Source organism: Xenopus laevis, chromosome 5S (genome assembly GCF_017654675.1).
Source record: "Xenopus laevis strain J_2021 chromosome 5S, Xenopus_laevis_v10.1, whole genome shotgun sequence".
Lineage (NCBI taxonomy): Eukaryota > Metazoa > Chordata > Amphibia > Anura > Pipidae > Xenopus > Xenopus laevis.
In genome coordinates, this window is record NC_054380.1 from 101,793,041 (window position 1) to 101,815,379 (window position 22,339).

General features: G+C 40.9%; 1 long non-coding RNA gene across 1 annotated transcript in view; it reads left to right on the top strand.

The window, feature by feature from the left end:
* LOC121394301 overlaps positions 1–22,339 on the top strand; it is a 34,616-nt gene that overhangs the window by 7,135 nt on the left and 5,142 nt on the right. The window contains exon 2 of the long non-coding RNA XR_005961631.1: positions 9,924–10,050. This is a non-coding gene — a long non-coding RNA (uncharacterized LOC121394301). The remainder of the gene's footprint in view (positions 1–9,923; positions 10,051–22,339) is intronic.

A 22,339-nucleotide genomic window follows, 5' to 3' on the forward strand; every position in this document is an offset into this window, starting at 1 on the left:
CTACTGAATTGCATACTAGTGAAGAAGCACAGAATGCTAAGGTGTTTAACTCATTGCATGTTGGGAGGGACACCCTGATTGATAAAGCCTGGCTTTACCCCTCAATAGAGCAGTGATACCCCTCATCCTTCATGCTCCGAGTGAACAGGCACTACTGTCTGTCTTCCGTAATGAGGTATGCCTTCTTCCCCACATTACAGTCGAGCGTGCACTAACAGACGGGACAGTAGCGAAGAGCTTAGCTTCTGGCTTGTGAGTGTGGAAGGGGTTTTACCTTACAAGATATATAATCATTAAAAAAGTCCTACCTTCTGTTCTTCAAATGTGCCATCGTCATTTGTTCCATGTCATTTGGCTTCCTCTTCTTATTTCTATCGCGCCGTCACATTTTATGCAGTGCATTTTACAGATTATACATCATTCACATCAGTCCCTGCCCCAAGAGGAGAGCTTACAATCTAAGGATTCTATTACATTCATTCATAGTAAGGTCAGTTATTTGTCAATCATAAAGCTCACACAAACACACTTCATGCAGTGGTTTCCAGAGAGTTTACATCATTCACATCAGTCCCTGCCTCCACAGGGGGAGCTTACAATCTAAAGATCCTATCACATTCATACACAGAAGGGTCAGTTGTAGTGTGTGGGTTGTATAAAGGAGTGATTGGAACCAAGGTGCATGATTTAGTGAATCTGGTGTTTGAACTACTGAATTGCATACTAGTGAAGAAGCACAGAATGCTAAGGTGTTTAACTCATTGCATGTTGGGAGGGACACCCTGATTGATAAAGCCTGGCTTTACCCCTCAATAGAGCAGTGATACCCCTCATCCTTCATGCTCCGAGTGAACAGGCACTACTGTCTGTCTTCCGTAATGAGGTATGCCTTCTTCCCCACATTACAGTCGAGCGTGCACTAACAGACGGGACAGTAGCGAAGAGCTTAGCTTCTGGCTTGTGAGTGTGGAAGGGGTTTTACCTTACAAGATATATAATCATTAAAAAAGTCCTACCTTCTGTTCTTCAAATGTGCCATCGTCATTTGTTCCATGTCATTTGGCTTCCTCTTCTTATTTCTATTGCGCCGTCACATTTTATGCAGTGCATTTTACAGATTATACATCATTCACATCGGTCCCTGCCCCACTAGGAGAGCTTACAATCTAAGGATTCTATTACATTCATTCATAGTAAGGTCAGTTATTTGTCAATCATATGGCTCACACACACACACACTTCATGCAGTGGTTTCCAGAGAGTTTACATCATTCACATCAGTCCCTGCCTCCACAGGGGGAGCTTACAATCTAAAGATCCTATCACATTCATACACAGAAGGGTCAGTTGTAGTGTGTGGGTTGTATAAAGGAGTGATTGGAACCAAGGTGCATGATTTAGTGAATCTGGTGTTTGAACTACTGAATTGCATACTAGTGAAGAAGCACAGAATGCTAAGGTGTTTAACTCATTGCATGTTGGGAGGGACACCCTGATTGATAAAGCCTGGCTTTACCCCTCAATAGAGCAGTGATACCCCTCATCCTTCATGCTCCGAGTGAACAGGCACTACTGTCTGTCTTCCGTAATGAGGTATGCCTTCTTCCCCACATTACAGTCGAGCGTGCACTAACAGACGGGACAGTAGCGAAGAGCTTAGCTTCTGGCTTGTGAGTGTGGAAGGGTTTTTACCTTACAAGATATATAATCATTAAAAAAGTCCTACCTTCTGTTCTTCAAATGTGCCATCGTCATTTGTTCCATGTCATCTGGCTTCCTCTTCTTATTTCTATAGCGCCGTCACATTTTATGCAGTGCATTTTACAGATTATACATCATTCACATCAGTCCCTGCCCCAAGAGGAGAGCTTACAATCTAAGGATTCTATTACATTCATTCATAGTAAGGTCAGTTATTTGTCAATCATAAGGCTCACACACACACACTTCATGCAGTGGTTTCCAGAGAGTTTACATCATTCACATCAGTCCCTGCCTCCACAGGGGGAGCTTACAATCTAAAGATCCTATCACATTCATACACAGAAGGGTCAGTTGTAGTGTGTGGGTTGTATAAAGGAGTGATTGGAACCAAGGTGCATGATTTAGTGAATCTGGTGTTTGAACTACTGAATTGCATACTAGTGAAGAAGCACAGAATGCTAAGGTGTTTAACTCATTGCATGTTGGGAGGGACACCCTGATTGATAAAGCCTGGCTTTACCCCTCAATAGAGCAGTGATACCCCTCATCCTTCATGCTCCGAGTGAACAGGCACTACTGTCTGTCTTCCGTAATGAGGTATGCCTTCTTCCCCACATTACAGTCGAGCGTGCACTAACAGACGGGACAGTAGCGAAGAGCTTAGCTTCTGGCTTGTGAGTGTGGAAGGGGTTTTACCTTACAAGATATATAATCATTAAAAAAGTCCTACCTTCTGTTCTTCAAATGTGCCATCGTCATTTGTTCCATGTCATCTGGCTTCCTCTTCTTATTTCTATAGCGCCGTCACATTTTATGCAGTGCATTTTACAGATTATACATCATTCACATCAGTCCCTGCCCCAAGAGGAGAGCTTACAATCTAAGGATTCTATTACATTCATTCATAGTAAGGTCAGTTATTTGTCAATCATATGGCTCACACAACACACTTCATGCAGTGGTTTCCAGAGAGTTTACATCATTCACATCAGTCCCTGCCTCCACAGGGGGAGCTTACAATCTAAAGATCCTATCACATTCATACACAGAAGGGTCAGTTGTAGTGTGTGGGTTGTATAAAGGAGTGATTGGAACCAAGGTGCATGATTTAGTGAATCTGGTGTTTGAACTACTGAATTGCATACTAGTGAAGAAGCACAGAATGCTAAGGTGTTTAACTCATTGCATGTTGGGAGGGACACCCTGATTGATAAAGCCTGGCTTTACCCCTCAATAGAGCAGTGATACCCCTCATCCTTCATGCTCCGAGTGAACAGGCACTACTGTCTGTCTTCCGTAATGAGGTATGCCTTCTTCCCCACATTACAGTCGAGCGTGCACTAACAGACGGGACAGTAGCGAAGAGCTTAGCTTCTGGCTTGTGAGTGTGGAAGGGTTTTTACCTTACAAGATATATAATCATTAAAAAAGTCCTACCTTCTGTTCTTCAAATGTGCCATCGTCATTTGTTCCATGTCATCTGGCTTCCTCTTCTTATTTCTATAGCGCCGTCACATTTTATGCAGTGCATTTTACAGATTATACATCATTCACATCAGTCCCTGCCCCAAGAGGAGAGCTTACAATCTAAGGATTCTATTACATTCATTCATAGTAAGGTCAGTTATTTGTCAATCATAAAGCTCACACAAACACACTTCATGCAGTGGTTTCCAGAGAGTTTACATCATTCACATCAGTCCCTGCCTCCACAGGGGGAGCTTACAATCTAAAGATCCTATCACATTCATACACAGAAGGGTCAGTTGTAGTGTGTGGGTTGTATAAAGGAGTGATTGGAACCAAGGTGCATGATTTAGTGAATCTGGTGTTTGAACTACTGAATTGCATACTAGTGAAGAAGCACAGAATGCTAAGGTGTTTAACTCATTGCATGTTGGGAGGGACACCCTGATTGATAAAGCCTGGCTTTACCCCTCAATAGAGCAGTGATACCCTCATCCTTCATGCTCCGAGTGAACAGGCACTACTGTCTGTCTTCCGTAATGAGGTATGCCTTCTTCCCCACATTACAGTCGAGCGTGCACTAACAGACGGGACAGTAGCGAAGAGCTTAGCTTCTGGCTTGTGAGTGTGGAAGGGTTTTTACCTTACAAGATATATAATCATTAAAAAAGTCCTACCTTCTGTTCTTCAAATGTGCCATCGTCATTTGTTCCATGTCATCTGGCTTCCTCTTCTTATTTCTATAGCGCCGTCACATTTTATGCAGTGCATTTTACAGATTATACATCATTCACATCGGTCCCTGCCCCACTAGGAGAGCTTACAATCTAAGGATTCTATAACATTCATTCATAGTAAGGTCAGTTATTTGTCAATCATAAGGCTCACACAACACACTTCATGCAGTGGTTTCCAGAGAGTTTACATCATTCACATCAGTCCCTGCCTCCACAGGGGGAGCTTACAATCTAAAGATCCTATCACATTCATACACAGAAGGGTCAGTTGTAGTGTGTGGGTTGTATAAAGGAGTGATTGGAACCAAGGTGCATGATTTAGTGAATCTGGTGTTTGAACTACTGAATTGCATACTAGTGAAGAAGCACAGAATGCTAAGGTGTTTAACTCATTGCATGTTGGGAGGGACACCCTGATTGATAAAGCCTGGCTTTACCCCTCAATAGAGCAGTGATACCCCTCATCCTTCATGCTCCGAGTGAACAGGCACTACTGTCTGTCTTCCGTAATGAGGTATGCCTTCTTCCCCACATTACAGTCGAGCGTGCACTAACAGACGGGACAGTAGCGAAGAGCTTAGCTTCTGGCTTGTGAGTGTGGAAGGGTTTTTACCTTACAAGATATATAATCATTAAAAAAGTCCTACCTTCTGTTCTTCAAATGTGCCATCGTCATTTGTTCCATGTCATCTGGCTTCCTCTTCTTATTTCTATAGCGCCGTCACATTTTATGCAGTGCATTTTACAGATTATACATCATTCACATCAGTCCCTGCCCCAAGAGGAGAGCTTACAATCTAAGGATTCTATTACATTCATTCATAGTAAGGTCAGTTATTTGTCAATCATAAAGCTCACACACACACACTTCATGCAGTGGTTTCCAGAGAGTTTACATCATTCACATCAGTCCCTGCCTCCACAGGGGGAGCTTACAATCTAAAGATCCTATCACATTCATACACAGAAGGGTCAGTTGTAGTGTGTGGGTTGTATAAAGGAGTGATTGGAACCAAGGTGCATGATTTAGTGAATCTGGTGTTTGAACTACTGAATTGCATACTAGTGAAGAAGCACAGAATGCTAAGGTGTTTAACTCATTGCATGTTGGGAGGGACACCCTGATTGATAAAGCCTGGCTTTACCCCTCAATAGAGCAGTGATACCCCTCATCCTTCATGCTCCGAGTGAACAGGCACTACTGTCTGTCTTCCGTAATGAGGTATGCCTTCTTCCCCACATTACAGTCGAGCGTGCACTAACAGACGGGACAGTAGCGAAGAGCTTAGCTTCTGGCTTGTGAGTGTGGAAGGGTTTTTACCTTACAAGATATATAATCATTAAAAAAGTCCTACCTTCTGTTCTTCAAATGTGCCATCGTCATTTGTTCCATGTCATCTGGCTTCCTCTTCTTATTTCTATCGCGCCGTCACATTTTATGCAGTGCATTTTACAGATTATACATCATTCACATCGGTCCCTGCCCACTAGGAGAGCTTACAATCTAAGGATTCTCTAACGTTCATTCATAGTAAGGTCAGTTATTTCTCAATCATATGGCTCACACACACACTTCATGCAGTGGTTTCCAGAGAGTTTACATCATTCACATCAGTCCCTGCCTCCACAGGGGGAGCTTACAATCTAAAGATCCTATCACATTCATACACAGAAGGGTCAGTTGTAGTGTGTGGGTTGTATAAAGGAGTGATTGGAACCAAGGTGCATGATTTAGTGAATCTGGTGTTTGAACTACTGAATTGCATACTAGTGAAGAAGCACAGAATGCTAAGGTGTTTAACTCATTGCATGTTGGGAGGGACACCCTGATTGATAAAGCCTGGCTTTACCCCTCAATAGAGCAGTGATACCCCTCATCCTTCATGCTCCGAGTGAACAGGCACTACTGTCTGTCTTCCGTAATGAGGTATGCCTTCTTCCCACATTACAGTCGAGCGTGCACTAACAGACGGGACAGTAGCGAAGAGCTTAGCTTCTGGCTTGTGAGTGTGGAAGGGTTTTTACCTTACAAGATATATAATCATTAAAAAAGTCCTACCTTCTGTTCTTCAAATGTGCCATCGTCATTTGTTCCATGTCATCTGGCTTCCTCTTCTTATTTCTATTCGCGCCGTCACATTTTATGCAGTGCATTTTACAGATTATACATCATTCACATCGGTCCCTGCCCCATAGGAGAGCTTACAATCTAAGGATTCTACTAACGTTCATTCATAGTAAGGTCAGTTATTTGTCAATCATATGGCTCACACAACACACTTCATGCAGTGGTTTCCAGAGAGTTTACATCATTCACATCAGTCCCTGCCTCCACAGGGGAGCTTACAATCTAAAGATCCTATCACATTCATACACAGAAGGGTCAGTTGTAGTGTGTGGGTTGTATAAAGGAGTGATTGGAACCAAGGTGCATGATTTAGTGAATCTGGTGTTTGAACTACTGAATTGCATACTAGTGAAGAAGCACAGAATGCTAAGGTGTTTAACTCATTGCATGTTGGAGGGACACCCTGATTGATAAAGCCTGGCTTTACCCCTCAATAGAGCAGTGATACCCCTCATCCTTTCATGCTCCGAGTGAACAGGCACTACTGTCTGTCTTCCGTAATGAGTATGCCTTCTTCCCCACATTACAGTCGAGCGTGCACTAACAGACGGACAGTAGCGAAGAGCTTAGCTTCTGGCTTGTGAGTGTGAGGATTTGTATCTTTACAAGGTATTTAATTCATTTAAAAAATCCTACCTTCCCTTTTTCAGATGTACCTTCTTTCATTTTTCCCATGTCGTCTTCTCCATATTAAAGTGCATCTGGCTCTGTTGGATGGAATAGTAGTAGATAGTATAACTTCTGGCTTCCTCTTTTTATTTCTATGGCATCATCATATTTACACATTTCATTACACAAATTAGATGTCATTTAAACCAGTTTCTGCCCCAACGGAGCTTACAATTTAATCTTCCTATCACGTTCACTTACAGTAAAGTCAGTTATACGTTATTTCTATGGCTCACACGCACAACTTTATGCATTGGTTTCCAGAAAGTTTATATATTCACATGACTCTTTTCCCCATGGGGGGAGCTTACAATCTAATGATCCTATCATATTCATACACAGAAGGGTCAGTTGTAGCGTGTGTTTTTTATAAAGGAGTCAGAATCAATGTGGATGATGGAGTGAATGTTGTGTATGAACTACTTAAAGGACCAGTAACATAAAAAATTTTTTTAAAAAAAATCGTTAGTAAACATCAAAAAAAAAACACCAAGGCAAATAAAACTTTAAAATTGCAAAGTCTTTTTTAAGAAATAACTTACCAAAACTCCACTTCCGCTCCTCTTCAGAAAAGGCGACACGGCGACCATCCATCTTGCGGCACTGGATTGCTCCTCCCTGGCTATGGACAGCAAGGGAGAGAATGGCATTGAGAGGAGGCGAGTGACGGCGGATCGGGCGTTTGGTGTTTCTTGTGCACCACAGCAGCAGCTTCCACTCATTCCGGGGTGCCATCGTAGCAGCTGCCTGGCTGGGGGCACTTGCGTGTCTTCCTGCAAAGTCAAGTAGAAATCAGCCGGCACCAGATATCGCCATTATTCTAAACCTGTTTTTGAAGCAGCGCTGGTGCGCACTGATTAAAAAAAATTCTGTCCCTTGCTTCACAAGCTGTCCATAGCCAGGGAGGAGCAATCCAGTGCCGCTAGATGAATGGTCGCCGTTTCTGAAGAGGAGCGGACCTGCAAGTGAGACAACCGATTCTTACCACCCCACACAGGGTTTGGACGGTGGTTCTGCGGATCACGCGCCTTAAAAACCCGTTACTTCAAAATTGATTTACCTATTTGGGGCAACTCTCACCTTCCCCATTTCCAACAACTCCTAACATATATGAGGTGGCCAAGGGCCGGGATCAGGACTTTGGGCGATGCAGCGCTGGATCGGCAGTTGCTCAACAGAGGACAATTATTACAGTCTCATCCCGGAGTCCAAATTAACCAACTATTGTACCAACAATTTAGGCATGTCTTCATAGCACAATTCACATCAACCAGAGTGGAACTGGTAACACCCCCCTTTTTAGAGGCCCTTAAATCGCCAAACCAAAAAAAGAAAATGGTTACCAACCTATATGGGAAATTACTCTCTGCAATTCCCTCACCATTTGCCAAAGCATATGAGGCTTGGCATGCAGATATCCCCACTTTAACAGAAGAATGGGAGGAAAGAAAAGACAAAGCGTACCAGTACCTCATTGCTAATAGCGATAGGCTTATCCAGTTAAAGCTATTACATCGGATTCACACCACTGCGCCTAAGCCAAATGGGTGAGATAAATAAAGCATATTGCCCAAAGTATCAACAGCAGGCGGCTGGTTATATTCATATGATGTGGAACTGCCCTCAAATCAGTAAATACTGGGATAGAGTTATGTCCCACATCCAGGATAAAACTACCTTCCCCAAAATTATGTCTCCACAAGTCTGTGTACTGGGGGTGATAGATGAGATTGTCCTGCTAAATGCGAAGAGAGACCTATGGCGATCTCTACTGTTCCACACCAGGACAGCATTGCTTATGAAATGCATGGACCCAAAGCCACCTTCCCTCTGGTTTTGGTTAGCCTTAATAAACAAAAATCTCCCACTCATACAAATTACATACCTAGCTAGAAGGTGCCCGAACAAATATGGGAAAATCTGGGATGAGTGGACTGAGGCCAACTCAGCAAACGCCAAGGTATACTAGGGCATCACTAGATAAAACCAACCCCACCTTTAATGTACTGGTGTCGTGTGAATTGCAACTTGACTGTAAGAAATGTTGAATGTCGTGTCAATTATTGAGCACTAATTGTACCTGAACCCCCCTTCTCTTCTGTACCCCCCAAGTTTAAGAAAATTAAAAATAAATACTTATAAAGAAAGAAACAAAAGGACTTTGACAGAGTACCTTTAAAGCCACACAGCTACAGTGAAACTTCAATTTTTAGTACCCTGATTTCATATTTCAGATATTTTACATTGTTCTTTGTTTTTTTGTTCCACCAATTTATAATGCATTTCAGTGAGAGATTTTCTCTGATTTTATATACGTTTTCCAGATTTCACATAAAAATGGCCGTTTGTTCTCTATGATTGTTATTATTAGTGAAAAAAGAGGTTTAAAATGCTAACCAGTTTGCATGCCTTGGTTGTGCCTGTGAATAGTCAATTCTAATTAGTCCATACACAAGTCACTTATTGCTGTAGCTTGTGTATGTGACTGCCAGAGAGGCCTTGCACATGCCCCCCATAGTGTAACATTATGCTGCAATGCTTAACCCTTGTTATTAACAAAGTAACATTTCCCTGGTTTTATATTTTCCTGGATGTTAATTATTTTTTTTGTGGTAAATAGAATAAGTTAAAGTAAAACAGACTTCTGTGCTTAAATCTTTTGAGTACTTGAAGGGGTGGTTTATCTAAGTCAAATTTTAGTATGTTATAGAACGGCCAATTTTAAGCAACTTTTAAATTGGTTGTTATTATCTTTTTATAGTTTTCAATTATTTGCCTTCTTCTGACTCTTTTCAGCTTTCAAATGGAGGTCAGTGTCCTCTCCAAAAATGCTCTCTAAAGCTATATATTTATTCTTATTGCTATTTTTGATTGCTCAACCTTCTATTCAGGTGCTCTGCTATTCATATTTAAGTCTCTTATTCAAATCAGTGCATGTAAAGGTGAACAACCCCTTTAAGGAATATGTTGCTTTCCCCAAATTTTTATTTTCCCCAATTATAGCTAAAGTTTTTCTGGTCCCTCCGAAAAATAGGGGTTCTGCTGTAGCTAATTTCAGAGTAGAAAACTCTCACTACCCAACAGAACAGGAATGAGCTGTCCTGAAATTTTAAGATACTGAAAAACAGGAGCAAATATTGGTATTGTAAATATGTAATTAGATGATTGTTATTTAAGTTATAATGTCAATCTCTCTCTCTTAATTCTACTGTCTCTAGTACACAAGCCTGGCCCACAAAAGTTTTGGAAGGTCGAAGAGGCTAGAACATTACGGGTGGATGGAGCCAGAGCATATCTAATAATGCACAGCTAAGACTTCATGACAGAACAGTTAGATGAATACAGGTAACATCACAACCAACACGCTACACATGTTCTAACAACATATGAGACAGATAGTTTGGAATGTAGGTTGGTTGACCTCACCAATCAAAAGAAAAAGATATTAACAAATCTCAAGAAACTAGAACCCAATAGAATATTATTTTTAAAGACCCTCTGGAAATTAGGAGATACCAGTGTACTTAAAGCAGCATGGATACGTGAATTCCTATCAGCACTATATAAAGCCAAACAAAGGGGAGCAGCCAGTCTTATTTGCACATCTCTGCCAAACAAATTGGATGACCTGATATATACAAGTCACTATTTAATATTGTGTAAATCAGACAAAAAAATACATGGTAGCCAACAAATATGCTCTGAATAGCCCAAATCAGGACATTTTTACTTGGCCTCACTCAGAAACTTATGGAAACCCCCTCCCCAAACTTGATTTTGGGACGAGCAACGTTTTGGCTGGTTTCCTAGTTATTCATTCCAGCTTGCCTTGTGAAAAATGTACTATACATACTTAAAATATGATTTTGTACAAATGCAAAGCCATTTCCCCTAATATATGTCCCTAGTTCAACACTTAAAAAGCTGATTTAAAGCTGCATCTGATAATCTTGTAACTGTCATTAGTGTTTCCAGTCTGCAGGTTGGAAAGCCCTGATGTAAAGTGTTACTGGATTCCAGCTTGCCTCACTGGACATATTATTACACACACTTTAAACATGATTATAACTTGATTTATTACAAGTGCAATATCAGTGGGGTATACTAGGAGTTGTCAAAATGCAATCCAGCTTCAATATATTTTAGAATGTGTACTGTTAGTATGTGTACTGTACGGTATAGTGCATTAGTGCATTAGATTAATTATCTTTTCAAATTCTGTCCTACTCTCTAATATCATTCCTCACCATTACTTCACCTTTAAGCATTAAGAAGACAATTATCTTAGAGTATATGATAGTTTTTAATATCTTATTAGTACTGATTTTTATATAATTTCACCCATGGTTTCCATATCTTTAAATAAGTATTAATGCTGCAATGCTTAACCCTAGTCAATAACAAAGTAAATATTGTATTTCAGAGTAAAAGAGGCCTGTACTTATAACCTTCATATACTTAAATGATACATTTATTTAGCTCATTTCACTGATTTTACATTCACATATTTTTTCCTGGTCCCTTGAAAGTGGGTTTTCTACTGTACCTAATTTCAGAGTAAAAATCTCTCACTGCCCAACACCAACCAGTTATCATCCCACCATGTAACAACCCAAAATTGATTGACAGCATTTGAAGAGTACTTTAGGAAAATATACTCCACTGAGGAACCATCTGAAGACTTTATCAATCTTATGTTACAAAAAGCCAAACTATTAGAAATTGACCAGACACAGAGGGAGATGCTTTACTCACCAATAATAGCAGCGAGGATATCAGGCATAATAAAATAACTGGCCACACATAAAACCCAGATTGTTATATAGTGTAATATTATAAAATACTGAACCCACATATGATACAATTATCAAAGCATATATATAATGCAATGTTCCAGAGGTGAAGTAATAATTGTTTAATGTTTTTCACCTTTAAAATGTATATTTAGTATGATATAGAGAGTGACATTCTAAAACAATTTGAAGTTGGCTATCATTTTTTGTATTTTAGTTGTATTTTTATTTACCAACTCTCTAGTTTGCAGTTTAAGCAATCTGGTTGCTAGGATTCAAATTACCCTAGTAACCATGCACTGATTTGAATAAGAGACTGGAATATGAATAGGATAGAGCCTGAACAAAAAGATAAGTAATAAAAAGTAGCATTAACTATAAATGTGTAGCCTTACAGAACATTTTTTTAGATGGTCAGTGTCCCTATTTGAAAGCTGGGAGTTAGAAGAAGGCAAATATTTTAAAAACTATAAAAAAGGAAAAAACAAAGGCAAAAGCAAAATATTCTTAGAATTAGTCATTCTATAACAAGATTAAAGTTAACAGAATAGTGAACCACCCCTTTAAATGAATTGTTCAGTATGAAAATAATAACTGGCTAAATAGTTAGCCCATGCAAAATAAAAAATGTTCCTGATATAGTTAGCTAAAAATGTAATGCATAAAGTTTGGAGTGACTGGATGTCTAACATAATAGCCAGAACACTATTTCCTGCTTTTTAGATTCTTTGGTTTCCACTGATTGGTTACCAGGCAGTAACCAATGAGTGACTTGAAGGAGGGCCACATGGGTCATAATTGTTGCTTTTGAATCTGAGCTGAATGCTGAGGATCAATTGCAAACTCACTGAACAGTTATGTCCCATGTGCCCCCCCCCCTTAAAGTTGCTGACTGAGTCAGAGTTAGAGAGCTGAAAAGCAGGAAGTAGTGTTCTGGCTATTATGTTAGACATCCAGTTACTCCAGCCTTTATACATTATATTTTTGTCTAACTAACTACATAAACAGAAACATTTTTTTATTTTGCATTGTTTATATATTAAGCCAGTTTTTTTTTTTAATAAAAGGTTTTTATTTTGTGTTTTGAAACAAACAACATACTTAATAACAGAAAATGTAGGCATTGATGATGAAAAGTGCAGTTGGTCACGCAGGACCACAACATATCAGATTAAGGTACACAATCGGAGCTTAAAGTCTGCCACGTAATAGGTTAATATGAATATTACATGTTACTTCCTATTCTCACAGGATTTGAGCGTGCTTATATAGGACTCAATTTGCTGAAAAAATAATAGTTATATTACATATATGTTCTCTCATATACACGCATTTATTGAGACTCTGGGTCTACTTCGGGACAGAGCTCTAACCAGGGTTCCCAGATTTTCCCACATTTTTTCTGGGCACTGTCTGGCTATGTATGTTAGTTTTATCATCAGGAGCCTGGTATTGATCAGTTTTACCCATTGCTTTACTGTAGGGGGTTGTGGGCTTATCCATGTCATGGCAATTTGCTTTTTGGCATAAAATAGAAGGGTTTTTAGTAAATACCGCGTTTTATTTAGAGGTGCCAATTCGTCCACCAGTCCCAGTAGGCACACCTTTGGTGTTAGTGCTCCAGGGAGCAGAATTTCATTAGTCAGAATCTTTGTACCAGGGGACATGAACAAAGCAAATGAAAGAAGTCAGCGTCCGGGTGCTGGCATTTGGGACAGTTTCCATTGGGACTTTTGCCCATGGCTTTGAGCCTAATTGGAGTAATATATGTACAATGTATGATACGGAATTGCACCATCCTATCTTTTGTAGAGATTAGAAAGCTGTATAGTTCCCCTATTGCATCTTCCTACATATCATCATCTAGAGCAGGGATAAGGTCATTCCACTTGTTTTTTGCTTTGTTAAATGGACTATGGATGGTGGATATTAGTATCTTGTACAGCCCAGAGACAAGCTTTTGTGGATTCGGGTCCCAAAGCCTGTCTTCATGTGGTTGGGTGTTTGTACAGATTGCCAGGCTACCAAATTGGGCCGCAAATGCATGTCTGAGTTGGAAATATCGGTGCCAAGCTATGTTTGGGTGGTTCAGTTTAGTCGCTAGCTGGGTAAGGGTCGGGAAGGTGCTGTTAACTAAGAGATCTGATAGGTGTCTGACCCCTAATTTTGGCCAGTACTTAAAGTCTGGTAGATGAAGTAGGTGTTGCAGATTGGAGTTTCTCCATAGTGGGGTATAGGGGGATGGAAGGCTTGCAGCTTTTGAAAGAACTTTAGTGGCAAGCATCCAGGCTCTTTGTGGGCAGCTTAGTGTGGGTGGCAGTTCAGGGGTGTCTTTGGCTTTCCTGTAAGGCGTATTTCTAATTGCTTTGAGAGAGCCCGCCAGCGTGGCGTGTAAAGCTGTGAGTGTGTTTTTGGGGTCGGGGTTAAAGGAGAAGGAAACCCCAGGGCGCTAAACCCCTCCCCCCTCCCCTGTGCTGCCCCCCCTCCCTCCTCCCCCCTGGCCTACCTGTCCCCCTGGGCAAATGCCCCTAACTTTTTACTCACCCCTCTGCGCAGGTCCTGTCCACGGAGTTCGCAGTCGCCATCTTCTCCCACGCGCGTCTTCTTCCTGCTCTGATCGGCGTTTTCTGGCGCATGCGCAGTAGGAACAGGTACCGGTACGGCTCTACTGCGCATGCGCCGAATGTCACGAAGTGAAATCGGAAAACTTTGTGACATTCGGCGCATGCGCAGTAGAGCCGTACCGGTACCTGTTCCTACTGCGCATGCGCCAGAAAACGCCGATCAGAGCAGGAAGAAGACGCGCGTGGGAGAAGATGGCGACTGCAAACTCCGTGGACAGGACCTGCGCAGAGGGGTGAGTAAAAAGTTAGGGGCATTTGCCCAGGGGGACAGGTAGGCCAGGGGGGAGGAGGGAGGGGGGGCAGCACAGGGGAGGGGGGGAGGGGTTTAGCGCCCTGGGGGTTTCCTTCTCCTTTAAACCAGTTATGTATGAACGCTAGTTGACTAGCATAGTAGTACATTTGCAGATGCGGAAGGGCTAATCCCCCCTTATCCAATGGGGCCTGGAGTGTTAGCCTGTTGACTCTAGGGGGTTTGTTTGCCCAAATAAAGGGGAAGAGAATAGCGTCAATGCGTTTCAAAAGACCTGCGGGGGTATCCATATTGGGGCATTCTGCAAGAAGTATAGGAATGTGGGTAGGTATACCATTTTGAATAGGTTGACCCTGCTCCAGACCGTTAGAGGTAAGCCTGCCCATTGGCTGACAGATGTTTTGAAACCATGTATCACTGGATCAATGTTGTCTGTAACATAGTTTTGTGTGTTTGGCGAGATAATCACTCCAAGGTATTTAAGGCTGGATACCGACCGCAGCCCCTGAATTGCATTTGTTCTCTGAGCCAGTTTTTTTTTTTTACACAGAACTGTTCCTTAAAGCACCAGCTAGGCTTTGTATGCAATCGACAGTCAACACAGTGCGTTAGGATGGCAATAGCGGCTACAGTAATGCTAGGGACAAGGAAAGTAGAGACTTCCCTTTAGAACCTTGACACGGAGAAGGCATTTGATAAAATGTTATGGCTCTTTTACTTTAGTGCACTCCATGTTAGAATGCAAGGTGACACCTTCATATATTGCATCATAAAAATATTAATGACACCCTAACCAACCATATAGGCATAAGCAGTAGTATGCCTCCTTTCCCTTCTTTTGTTTAACCTAAAATTAGGCCTCTCCTTAGGCTCCTTTGAGATATGACAGCATTCCAAGGCATCAGAATTGAATCACATGAAACAAAGCTAACAGAATATCGTTATATATAACAAAGCCGAGGGCTTGCCACACATCCTATCCAACAATATGGACAAGTTGCTGGGTATTACATTAACATTGATGCATATGAAATATTACCATTGCATAATAAAGGGAAACCCAGATGGGGTAGAAAATACAGCTTTAAATTGGCCGACAACACAATCACTTTAACAAATACAGAAGAATTCACATGATATATATGCATATAATACACAAAAGCCATGAATATCTTCTGATGTCATCAGTTATAAACGGTGAGTTCTGATGTCATTTCTGTCACATGACTCACTGAAATTTGTGTATTATAATAAATAAAGTAACCCCTCTTGTAAAATATGAGGATATTAGAAGTTACCTCGGAGTTCCATGACCTGTATAAAAACACTCGGCCTTCGGCCTCGTGTTTTTATATGGTCATGAAACTCCTCGGTAACTTATAATATCCTTATATTTTACAAGAGGGGGTACTTTATTCACTATATAACATCACACATTGCGTTAAGGAAATTCTACAGGAAACCAAACAATTGCAAGCCCATCACATGTGCCATACTCTACCTGCACTATTCTGCCTGTATGTGCAATACTCTGCCTGTACTAATTGGCCTCTGTGTACCAAATACTACCTGCCCTACGCTGCCTGTAGATTCTATATTCCTCCTTCCCTACTCTACCTGTGTGTGCCATATTCTGATTCTATGTTTTATCTGTGTATTTCATTTTCTTTCTGCCCTACTGTACATGTGTGTGTCATTTTCTGTCTTCTCTACACTTCCTGTATTCCAGATTCTGCTTGCCCTACTGCCTGCCCTATTCTTCCTATGTGTGCCGTACTCTCCCTGTTCTATTCTGCCTGTGTGTGCCCTACGCTGCTTTTGTGTGCCATACTCTGCCTGTCCTATTCTGCCTATGTTTGCTATTCTCTACCTGCCCTATTCTGCCATACGTTTCCTGTCCTGTTCGGCCTGTTTTTGCCATACTCTTCCTGTGTGTGCCACATTCTGTTTGCCATACTCTGTCTGTATGTGGAATACTCTGCTTGCCCTACTCTGCATGTGTGTGTGTGCCCTACTCTGTTAGTGTGTGCCATACTCTACCCGCAGTATTCTACCTAAATGTGCAATCTATTTGCCCTAGTAAACCTGTGCGTGCCATACTCTGCCTGTCCAATTTTGCCTGGGTGTGCCATACTCTTCCTGCTCTACTCTGTTTGTATGTGCCATACACTATTTTCCCTGTGCTGCCGATGTTTTCCATATTTTGCCTACCCCAATCTACCTGTTTGGGCTATACTCTGCTTGTGTACTCCATGTGTGTACTCTGCTTTCCCGAAGCTACCTGTTTGTGTCATACTCTTCTTGTCTCTATGCTGCTTGCCATATTCTTCCTGTGTTTAACATTCTACCTGCCCTACTTTACCTGTGTGTGCCATACTCTGCCTGCCGTATTCTGCCTGTATGTGCAATACTCTGCCTGCGCTAACCTGTCTGTGTTTGTCATACACTGCCTGTTCTATTCTGCCTGTGTGTGCTATACTATGTCTACGTTATGCTGCCTGCATGTGCTATACTCTACTTGCCCTATGTTGCCTGTGTGTGCTATACTCTACTTGCCCTATGTTGCCTGTGTGTGCTATTCTCTACTTGCCCTATGTTGGCTGTGTGTTCCATATTGTGCCTGCCATATGCTGCCTATGTGTTTTATATTGTGCCTGTCCTACTCTATCTGTGTGTGCCCTACTCTGCCTGCCCTACACTGCATGTGTGTGCTATACTCTGCTTGCCTCCATGCTGTCCTTGCCTTCCATATTCTGCTTGCTCTACTCTAGCTGTATGTGCCATACACTGCCTTCCCTATGCTGCCTGTGTTTTCCACATTCTGCCTACCCCAATCTACCTATCCCAATCTACCTGTGTTTGTGCCACACTACTTGTGTCTTCGATACTCTGCTTGCCCTATGCTGCCTGCTTGTGTCATACCCTGCTTGCCTCTATGCTGCCTGTTTTCCATAATGACCTAGTGGAAGTATGCACTACACTAATCCCTAAACTGAATAAAGACCCCACTATGTCATATCAACCTTAAACTAATTACTAAGATACTGGCCTAGAGACTTCAACTTTTGTTCAAGGTTCTTTACATTCATACATTATTTGGTACGATGTAGAGAGTGAGATTCTAAAACAATTTGCAGTTTGCTTTCATTTTTTTAATAATTACTTGATTTTTATTTTTGAGTTATTAAGCTTATTCACCAGCTCTCCAGTTTGCAATTTCAGCAATCTGGTTGCTAGGATCCAAATTACCATAGCAATCATGCACTGATTTGAATCAGAGACTGGAATATATATAGGATAGAGCCTGAACAGAATGAGAAGTAATAAAAAGTAGCATTAATTATTAATGTGTAGCCTTATATTTGTTTTTTTAGATGTTGTCAGTGACCCCTATTTTAAAGCTAGAAGGTAGAAGGCAAATATTTGAAAAACTATTAAAAAGGAAAAAAAACACCAAAGCAAAATATCCTTAGAATTAACCATTCTATAACAAGTTAGAATTTAATAGAAAAGTGAAGCACTACTTTAATGAAGCACCGCTTGGCTTTGCATGCAAGTGACAGTCGACACGGTGAATTAGGATGGCAATAAATGCTACAATATTTTTTACTGGGGACAAGGAAAGTAGAGACTTCCCTTTGAGCCTTGAGACAGAGAAGACATTTGATAAAATGTTATGGCTCTTTTACTTTAGTGCACTCCATATTAGAATGCTGGGTGACACCTTCACATATTGTATCAGAAAAATATACACTCATGTTCAAGCTAAGCTACTCATCAATGGCACCATAACCAACCCAACAGACATAAACAGAGGTATGCCTCCTCTCCCTTCTTCTGTTGAACTTATCATTTGGCCCTCTCCTTAGGCTCCTTTGAGATATGACCACATTTCAATGCATCAAAATTGAATCACATGAAACAAAGTTTACAGTAGTTTGTTATATATAACAAAGCCGAAGCAGGGCCTGCAACACATCCTATCCTTCATCCAACAATATGGCAAGTCTCTGAGTATTGGTATTGATGCATATGAAATATTACTATTGAGCAATAAAGGGAACCCCAGATGGAGTACAGCTTTAAATAGGCCAACAACACAATCACTTACTGTATCAGACAAATACAGAAGAATTCACATAATATATATGCATATTACATCACATATTGCATAGAAGAAACTCTGCAAGAACCAAACAATGGCAAGCACATCATGTGTCATACTCTGCCTGCCTTATTCTCCTTGCATGAGCTATACTTTATGTTCCACACACTTCCTGCCCTACGCTACCTCTTTGTTCCATATTCTGTCTTTCCTATTCTATATATACATATACTCTGATTCCATGTGCTATATGTGTGTTCCATATTTTGTATGCCCTACTCTACATTTGTGTGCAATTTTCTTTCTGCCCTACACTGCCTGTATTCCACATTCTGCCTTCCCTACTGCCTGGCCTTTTCTTCATGTATTTGCAATACTCTACCTACACTTATCTGTCTGCGTTTGCCATACTCTTCCTGCCCTATGCTGGCTTGGTGTGTCATACTCTGCCTGTGTGTGCCATACTATGCATGCCCTTTGTTGCTTGTGTGTTCCATATTGTACCTGCCCTAAGCTGTCTGTGTGTTTTATATTTTCCCTGCCGTACTCTATCTGTGTGCCCTACTCTGCCTGCCCTACACTGCCTGTATGTGCCATACCCTGTCTGCCCTATTCTACATGTGTTTTCTATACTCTGCCTACCCTATTCTGTCCTACTCTGCCTGTCCTATTCTACCTGATTTTGCCTACTCTTCCTGTGTGTGCCACATTCTATTTGCCCTACTCTGCCTGTATGTGGAATACTCTGCTTGCCCTACTATACATGTGTGTGTGCCCTACTCTGTCAGTGTGTGCCATACTTGTCCTGCCCTATTCTGCCTGTATATGCAGTAATTAAGTGCCGTAGTAAACCTGTTTGTGCCATACTCTGCCTGCCCAATTTTGCCTGTGTGTGTGCGCTCCATCCTCTGCCTGCCCTACACTGCATGCATGTGCCATACACTACCTTTCCTGTGCTGCCTGTGTTTTCCATATTCTGCCTACCCCAATCTATCTGTTTGTGCAATACTCTGCTTGTGTTCCATATTATGTCTGCCCTACTCTACCTTTGTGTGTCATACTCTGCCTGCCCTGATCTCCCCGTATGTGCTATATTTTTCCTCTGTATGCCTTACTCTGCCTGCCATATTCTATCTGTATGTGCAATATTCTGCTTGCCCTATTCTCAGTGTGTGCCTTACTCTGTCAGTGTGTGCCATACGCTACCTTCCCTATGCCACCTGTGTTTTCTATATTCTGCCTACCCCAATCAACCTGTTTGTGCCATACTCTGCTTGTGTGTTCCATACTCTGTTTGCCAGAAGCTGCCTGTTTGTGTCATAATCTGCTTGCCTCTATTCTGCTTGCATTTTCTACATTCTGTCTGCCATACTCTACCTGTGTGCACCATACTCTGCCTGCCCTATTCTGCCTGTATGTGCAATGCTCTGCCTGTGCTAATCTGTCCGTGTTTGCCATACTCTGCTTGTTCTATTCTGCCTGTATGTGCCATACTCTGTTTTTCCATTGTTGCCTGTGTGTTCCATATTGTGCCTGCCCTACACTGCCTGTGGGTTTCATATTCTGCCTGCCTTACTCTGCCTGTGTATGCCATATCCTGGCTGCCCTCCACTCACAATCCAAATAGTTAACATTGAATTGAATTAAAAGAGATAATACTGGACCCTTGTTAATTATATGTGGAATTTCACTTTTTGGGAAGAGGAGGTATCGATTACCCAATTGACATTTAATTTATTAAAGAAAAATAGTAAATAAACCCTCTCTCTCTCTCCACCACCTCACCAATTCTCAGTATTTTACCTACTGATAAAGTGCTCAGTGCAGTTATCAAAAGTTGAAATAACTTAGCATAACATCTCAAATATAATTCATTTGTTAATTACTGAGGATTAAATAAATAAAGTTAACTGACAAATCAAAGTGCTTGTGCTTAATTAATAGCGTGCTGAGGTAGAGAAATGTGTATTAGTTGCTTGCCTATGTAGGACCAAATACTCATGACCATTAGGTTGTACACATTTAAAAATAATTAATTTAAGTGTGAGGAATAGTGCTAATCAGGCCCGGACTGGCAATCTGTGGGTTCTGGCAAATGCCAGAGGGGCTGCTATAAGGTCCCATAGAAAGTCAGTATTTAGTGGGCTGGTGGGGCCTATTTGGGCTTCTATATGGGCTGATTGGGCCTATGTGTACCTGAAATGCCTGAAATGCCAGGGCCTATTTTAATTCTCAGTCCAGGCCTGGTACTAATTGAAATCTCAGATTGCCAATGAAAAAATTAATCCGAATTGGTTGTTAAAAAAGCTTGAGCTAATAGGTGTTGAGAAAATGAGTTTATTAAATATTTAAAAAAGATAAAAAAATATAGACCCAACCTTCCCTTATGGGCTCAAATTGAAGTAGCATGTCTGAAAACAATAAACCCTGCAGTGTTACTATGGATTCCTAAACAAGACAGACCTATTGCTTCCACCCCAGTGCTCAAAATGGCATTATCCGTTTGGGATCAAATCATACCTAAAACGCCTTTAAAATCTCCACACTGCCCAGCTATGCCTGTGATTGGGAATCCCATTTTTGAACCAGCGCTACAAGATAGGGACTTTTGTTGGTGGAAATCGCATAATATGATATACGTCACCCACTTTCTTGGCTTGAAAGGCCTTAAGGACTGGTCTGTTATCATTGAACAAAACAATCCCCCAAAATCAGAATGTTTTCGATATATACAAATACAGCATTTTCTTACCAAACTACTTAAAGGGTGTACTAATATTTTGACCTCTTCTATCTGGGAGCAAATGTGTGTTAAATTTCCTTGTAGTGGAGGAATTATAACCATTCTGTATAAAGAAATTTTAGATTCCTCGATTTCTTCCATTCCAACTTATTCTAAACTATGGGGAAAAGAAATGGGCATCACAATAGATGAATCTACATGGCAACAAACTTGGACCAATACGACTAAGATTTCAACAAATATTTTAGCTCAGGAAACATTATATAAAGTTATTTCTGGATGGTATATGGTTCCCACAAAGTTACATAAATTTTATCCTAATTCTAGCCCGCTCTGCTTTCGAAATTGTAGCATGGACGGCTCTATGTTACATATTTGGTGGCAATGTAGGCAGGCGTTCAGATTCTGGTCCAGGATATTTACGTTAATTGATTCGATTATGGGAATCAAACTTCGAAAAGATCCTCTGATGGTACTGCTTAATACAAATATTCCAATTTCAAACAAATATCATAGTAAACTTATACAATTTATCTTTACAGCAGCGAAACAGACCATTGCTGCATCCTGGAAAAAGTGTTCAATTCCCATAATTATGTTCCGGCTCAAAATGAACAGGTTTATGATTAATGAGAGAATGTTGAGTGTTGCTGCAGATAAATATGATGTCTACACCAAAATCTGGACGCCTTGGATATTATATACCAGGTTATGATGCAAATGTCTGGCGAGAGCTTTATGGTTTATTTAATTGTTTTGGGTTTTTTCTTTGTTTTTTTTTTTCTGATTGCAAGATTGTAACAAGGGACAAGGTTAGATGGTATTGAAACCTACAAGATGGTACTTTGTGTAGTCATAGGCACTGAATTAGGAGCACTAATGTATCTTTATAGTAAACATGGAAACGGTTATTTAAGTTTGTTAGTTTAATTTTTTATTGATATGCAATTTCCAAAGTCAGAATGTTTTGATTTATGCTGTATAGTTGAGAGAAATTATGGACACTAAAGTTTTTTTTTTTTCTTGGCCCTCCGGGTACTTGAATGTGATGACATTGTCCTCCTCTGCGTAGGAGAATATTCATTTTCTGAAAATAGAAATATATGTAAAAACCGGATA